This window comes from Euprymna scolopes, chromosome 11 (assembly GCF_053919585.1).
Source record: "Euprymna scolopes isolate OS-2025 chromosome 11, ASM5391958v1, whole genome shotgun sequence".
In the NCBI taxonomy this organism is placed as follows: Eukaryota; Metazoa; Mollusca; class Cephalopoda; order Sepiida; family Sepiolidae; genus Euprymna; species Euprymna scolopes.
The window spans coordinates 15,024,882-15,030,790 of NC_136492.1; the positions used below are offsets into that span (position 1 = coordinate 15,024,882).

The 5,909-nt window shown below is 35.0% G+C and overlaps 1 pseudogene; it reads left to right on the forward strand.

Moving 5' to 3' along the window:
• Positions 1 to 4,270: 4,270 nt before the first annotated feature.
• On the forward strand, positions 4,271 to 4,387 carry LOC145288310 (5S ribosomal RNA; annotated as a pseudogene).
• The last annotated feature ends 1,522 nt before the right edge of the window (positions 4,388 to 5,909 follow it).

Sequence of the window (5,909 nt, forward strand, 5' to 3'; positions counted from 1 at the left end):
CGGTCGGAGTACGGTCGAAACGTTGTTCAAAAAAGCAACAAAGATGAGAACAATATTTTAAACAGTCCAAATATTACAAAAAATAATTATCAAGCCTCATCTCAAAAATATACGAACGGATTGGGTATGGCTTTATACAAAAAAATGGCGCTATTTTTCACCATTCACCAATAACATCAAGAGTAAATAAACCGAGGGTTAAATCGGCCGAAACGTTGTTAAAAAAACAACAAAGATGATTTAAATAATACAAAACATAATTATCAAACCTCATCTCAAAAAATATACAAACATCATATCAAGAAAATTAATATTCTCAATTCTTTACTGAACGTTTGAGAGTTAAAAGAGAAATCTGAGAGAATATTCGAATATTCGTGTCTCTCATATAGAAATGAAGCTTCCCTTTTGGAGCTATTATCTCAACGTATAGAATCAGCTCGATAGGTGTGGTGATGTTGAGATGTGTTAGCAGTGATTCCTTAGGTGGGACGTTTACTTTTGTTGACAATGGCTCTAATTAACGAATGGTGGATATCGGGTCTAAAGCTAAATAATTAGAGAATCGGAACCAATAATTTATCAGAATCGGAAATTTAAAATAGAATCAGTATTTATATCGGAATTTAGACATTTTAAGAGTACTATTATGTTTTACTTTATAGTACCTATTTACTATGCCTCCCCACGGGACAGAGTTAGACACCAGGGTCGTTTTTTAACCCGGAGAAAAGAGTCGTGAAGGATTTCTCCTCCAGTAACAGAGAACAAGAAATTGAAGTGCAGCATCTGAAGAACAGATACTACACTTTGAGGTATTTATTTGCTCCCCCACCGAGCAAATTAGGCACAAGGCCGATTTTTAAAGTGAGGAGTGAAGGGGAGGAGGAAGGGAAAAAGGGACCAGCTCCCGAGAGATGGGAAATGGGAGCTGGATAGTGATTTGTCAGCTGTCCCAAGTAGGGTTGCCCCTACATGGACCAGAAAATTGCCACAAGGGCAATGGTCTTTGCTTGCAGTATCTGCCGGAACAGATGGTATTTATTTGCTCCCCCACTGAGCAAATTAGGCACAAGGCCGTTTTTAATGTGAGGTAAAAACCAGCTCCCCTAAAAGGGGTCACTCTGGTTACCAAAAATAATAATTGTCCCAGTATAGAGGGTTTCCCCTCCATTGACTGGTACAAATTATCTTAAGTGCAGTATCTGCCGGAACAGATGCTACACTTTGATCTTGACCAAAAGGCCAAGGACTTTTTACTTTATAGTAGCCAGCAGATGCTAAAGTCGTAGAATATGCGGCTCTTTCCCTATCTCTTTCTCTCTCTCTCTCTCTCTCTCTCTCTCTATATATATATATATATATATATATATATATATATATATATATATATATATATATGTATATGTATATATATATGTATATATGTGTGTGCGTGTGTGCGTGTGTGCATATATATAAAATGCACTTTGTGTTTGTTTATGTCTATTTCTCTGGGTGTCTATGTGTGTGAGTTCGTTTCCTATATGCTCCGAAACGTCTGGACCGATTTCCTTTAATTTAACACTTTATCTGTCTGGAAGTGAACCTGAATAGGTGTGGATCGAACCACCTTCGATAATTATTGAAAATCGATACTCAAAAAACCCCGATTAAAGAAGGAAACCTCCGGTTTTGACCAAAAGTTAATACCCTTATACAGCCTAACATTACAAGTGCATTTGAAAAGTTTTATTACCGCACAAGCACAATAAAATCAAGAGTAGATTAATTGATAAGACAAGGCTGCGTTGGAAATCGATGTTTCTGTATGAAGCGCATTTTTTTAATATTTATTTAAATATTTATATGAAAATAATTTTATAAAATTATAACTAGGTTCTCTACAGTGCAATGTAGAGTACAAAAAATAACCGATTTCACCGATTTCAATAACAATAAAAAATATTGAAAGTATAGAATATTCGCTGTTGATCATTAAATCCGGGGTAACAGCGTGTCTCCCTGCTAATACATATATATATATATATATATATATATATATATATATATATATATATATATATATATATATATATATAGTTTAGAGTGTTAGGAGAACAGAGTAAATTCCATTCTATAAGAAGAGACTTACCGGAATAAGATAAAGCTCAACAAATTTGCTGTTGTCATCTCGGTTGCATCTATTGGTAAGCAAAAAAAAAAAACCTGTATAGATTCTATATGTATATAAATATGTATGTATATATAAATATGTATGTATATATAAATATGTATGTATATATATGTATCTATATATATATATGCATGTATATATAAATATGTATGTATATATATATATGTATGTATGTATATATGTCAGGTCATGTCATGTGCTACTGGTAGCATGTAACCCAGTACTACCTGCCTCATAGTCGGGTCACCGGCGACTAAACTGGTTCCTCCACCAGACTTGTTTGGTGAGGAGGGCGGCTAGTCTCCCTGAAGGATTAAAAACAAGACCTTCCAAAGGGCGAATGAACTCTTTTTCTGGGTCAACGGCCAACTAGCACCGTGTATATTTGTGTGTGTGTGTGTGTGTGTGTATATGTGTATTGGGGTGGAGAGGGCTCCCGTAAGCCGTGACGAAGGCAACCTTACTAGGAGAAGCAAATCTCTGATTTAAAAAACCATAAAGCGGAAGACCATTACCCGCATTAAGCTGGTCTGCAGTTTAATTTGTTGCTGGCTATCTTGCTCTTGCTTGTTGCTGGATCTCAACATTTTGAACCGAGAGAGAGACTTAGCTGTCGTACAAAGCTAAGACTCTGTAACATCATATTTGTATAGATACTCCCTCAGGCATTTGGGCTCATGGATTTTAAATGTCTGAGGGAGTGGCACTCGTCTGACAAGACGCTGCAATCATCATGTATATGTAAACATATGTATATAAATGTATGTATGTATATGCATACATGCATACATATATATATATATATATATATATATATATATATATATATATATCCTAGCAGGAAACCCGACGTTGCCCAGGATTGAATGATGATCAACGAATTATTCACATTCCCATATTTTTATTGTCATCGAAATCGATTGATTGCATGCTCGAGTTGGGGACCCATCGCGGTGCACCGGTAGGAAATTTCATATGCCTCTCATAGAGACTCAGTTTACAATACATTATAGTCTACAATACACTAGTTTTGATATATAATGGGTTGCGCGAAAGTTTAAAATGCAAAGGTCAAGTACCATGCTTCTAATTGTGTTCTAAACAGAAATATTTATTTCGAACGTGCCCCTGTCATATCAAAGAACCTACTGTTGATTTTATGTGTTTTGTTGTGGCTTAGTATTAGTTTGAATTTAAAATTAAAATTAAAAAGTTAAGTATCGTGTTGCAATTGTGCTGTAAACAGAAACATTTATTTCGAACGCACCCCTGTCATATTAAAGATTTTATGTCGGCCATTTCAGCTTGCGAGGTAATAAAACATCTCAACTCCACTTCTTCTGTTAGGCTGTGTAAAGTTGTAAACTTTGGTCAAAATCGTCTGTTTCTTCTTCCATGGGATTATTTCGATTATCGATTATCGACACTTAGCGAAGACATTCCGATCGAAAACCTATCCAAGAACACTACCAGGTCGTTTTCGAGTCCATAGGGAACGAACTCGCACAGACATACAAAGTTCCTTAAATATATATATATATATATATATATATATATATATATATATATATATATATATATAAAGTTATGAAAATATTTATGGCAATTAAGCTACACAGAATATTCCGCGTTTCAGGCTTACCTGACGAATTCTCACGAGAATGAAACGAGGAATATTCTGTGTAGCCTAATTGTCATATATGTTTTCATAACTTACTACCTAGCTCTACCTATGTCTTGAGCACTGTTGACGTAAATACTGAAAATTTACACATAAAATTATATCTTCGTATATTAATTTATATGATTAAATGAAGTAGTCATATATATATGTGTGTGTGTGTGTGTGTGTGTGTGTGTGTGCGTGCGTGTGCCTATTTACAATGCCTCCCACGGGACAGAGTTAGACACCAGGGTCGTTTTTTAACGTGGAGAAAAGGAACAAGAAATAAAAACTGTCTCAGTCGTGAGTACTCAGTCCTCCACTGACAGAGAACAAGAAATTGAAGTGCAGCATCTGAAGAACAGATACTACACTTTGATCTTGTCCCGAAGGCCAATTGTGTGTGTGTGTGTGTGTATGTATGTATGTATGTATACGGCATAATCACGTTGACATACCGGTTCTCGTCAGATCACCAAAGTTAAGCAACGTTGAACTTGGCTAGTACCAGATGGGTGACCATCTGGGAATTCTAGGCGGTGTATGTGCTGTCCGCTTAACTCGGCATTTGTTTGTTGTTTCCTGTCGCCCTGTACCTCCACTTGCCGCTGGTATTTAGCAATGTCGACCCAGGAGATGTGTGGTTAGAGATTGCGCAACTCTTGCCACAAAAATTTTACGCGCAGTCACCTTTACAGTGGGTATCCATAGTTAGTCAAATTTAAGGAAGCCTTGTGTATATATGTATGTATGTATGTATGTATGGGAGGGTGATAGATATCAAATCGGTAGATGTTTAAGAAATGTTTGGCATCTTGATAAAAAAAAATTAAATTACTAAAACCGTTCAATAAGAGAACATCGAAGGCGAACGGAAATGGTGAAATCGGCCATTAAAAATCGGAAATCATAAAACGGAAACACGAACGACAAGTTTTACTAAAACAATCAAATAAATAGTAAAATTTGATTGGACGAAGATTGGAAAGGAAATACAGTTTAAATGCGATTTAAGCGGCGGCAAAGAGTGGAAAAGATTTACGTGAACACTGGCAGTAAATAAAATTTGTGATAGAGAAAAAAAAGGGGAGTGATCGAAAGTTTCGCTCTACGACCGGCAGAATTAAAGAAAGATTAAAAAAAAAAAAAAAAGAAAACGCTACCGATTTAAGGAAAAGGGGAAAAACGTAATAGAGTTCTCTATTAATGGCCTTATACCATGTGTACAATAGACCTCGTTGATGCGGACAATGCAAAAACCTTAATCTAAATTTGATCTGAGGGTAGTGTTATTTTATCTTTATTTTATTTTTTAATTTAATTTTTTTAGTTGTTTTATTTATCTTATTTTCCATGAATGCAAATGTGTTTGTTTTTTGTTTTTTTTTATCTTAAGCTCGATCACGTATATGTTAACAATTTCCAATTTCAGGATTGTGATTGAAGTGTTGTTTTTTTTTTGTTTGTTTGTTTTTTTGTTTTTTTGTTTTTTGTTTTTTTCAAAATGGTGGGCAAACGTTGACGTGATTAAGGTTTATTTCTTACCTTTTCTCAGTCGTTACCCCCATGTTTATCTCCCCTTTTTATGTGATTTATCTATTCTATACACGTCATTTACTTGTTCTTATTTGTTTTATTTAAGCATTGCATTCACAAGAGACAGAGGTAGATATAAAGCTAAGTATATATCTATATACGAAGTGCCTCCAATAAGTTTCCAGACTTTTTTGGTCCAGGCATTTAAAATTGTCGTAGACACTTGAAAATTCAGTATCTTATTGGTATACATCTTATGAGATAACTTACCAATTTTTATAGTTTCAGATTCAAATGAACAGCTACAGCAGGAATTGGAATACACTCTATTAAGCCCTGATTCTCACAGCTGATGAATTTCAAAAATACATTCTGGACGTGAGGATACTTTAGAAGAACGATATGCAATAAAATTCTGTTTTAAACTTGAAAAAACAAATGCTACAATATCGTATGGAATGCTTCAGATTGCTTTTAGACCATCTTGCATGTATCGAGCATCACTTTCTGAGTGGCATAAGAGATTCAAGGAAG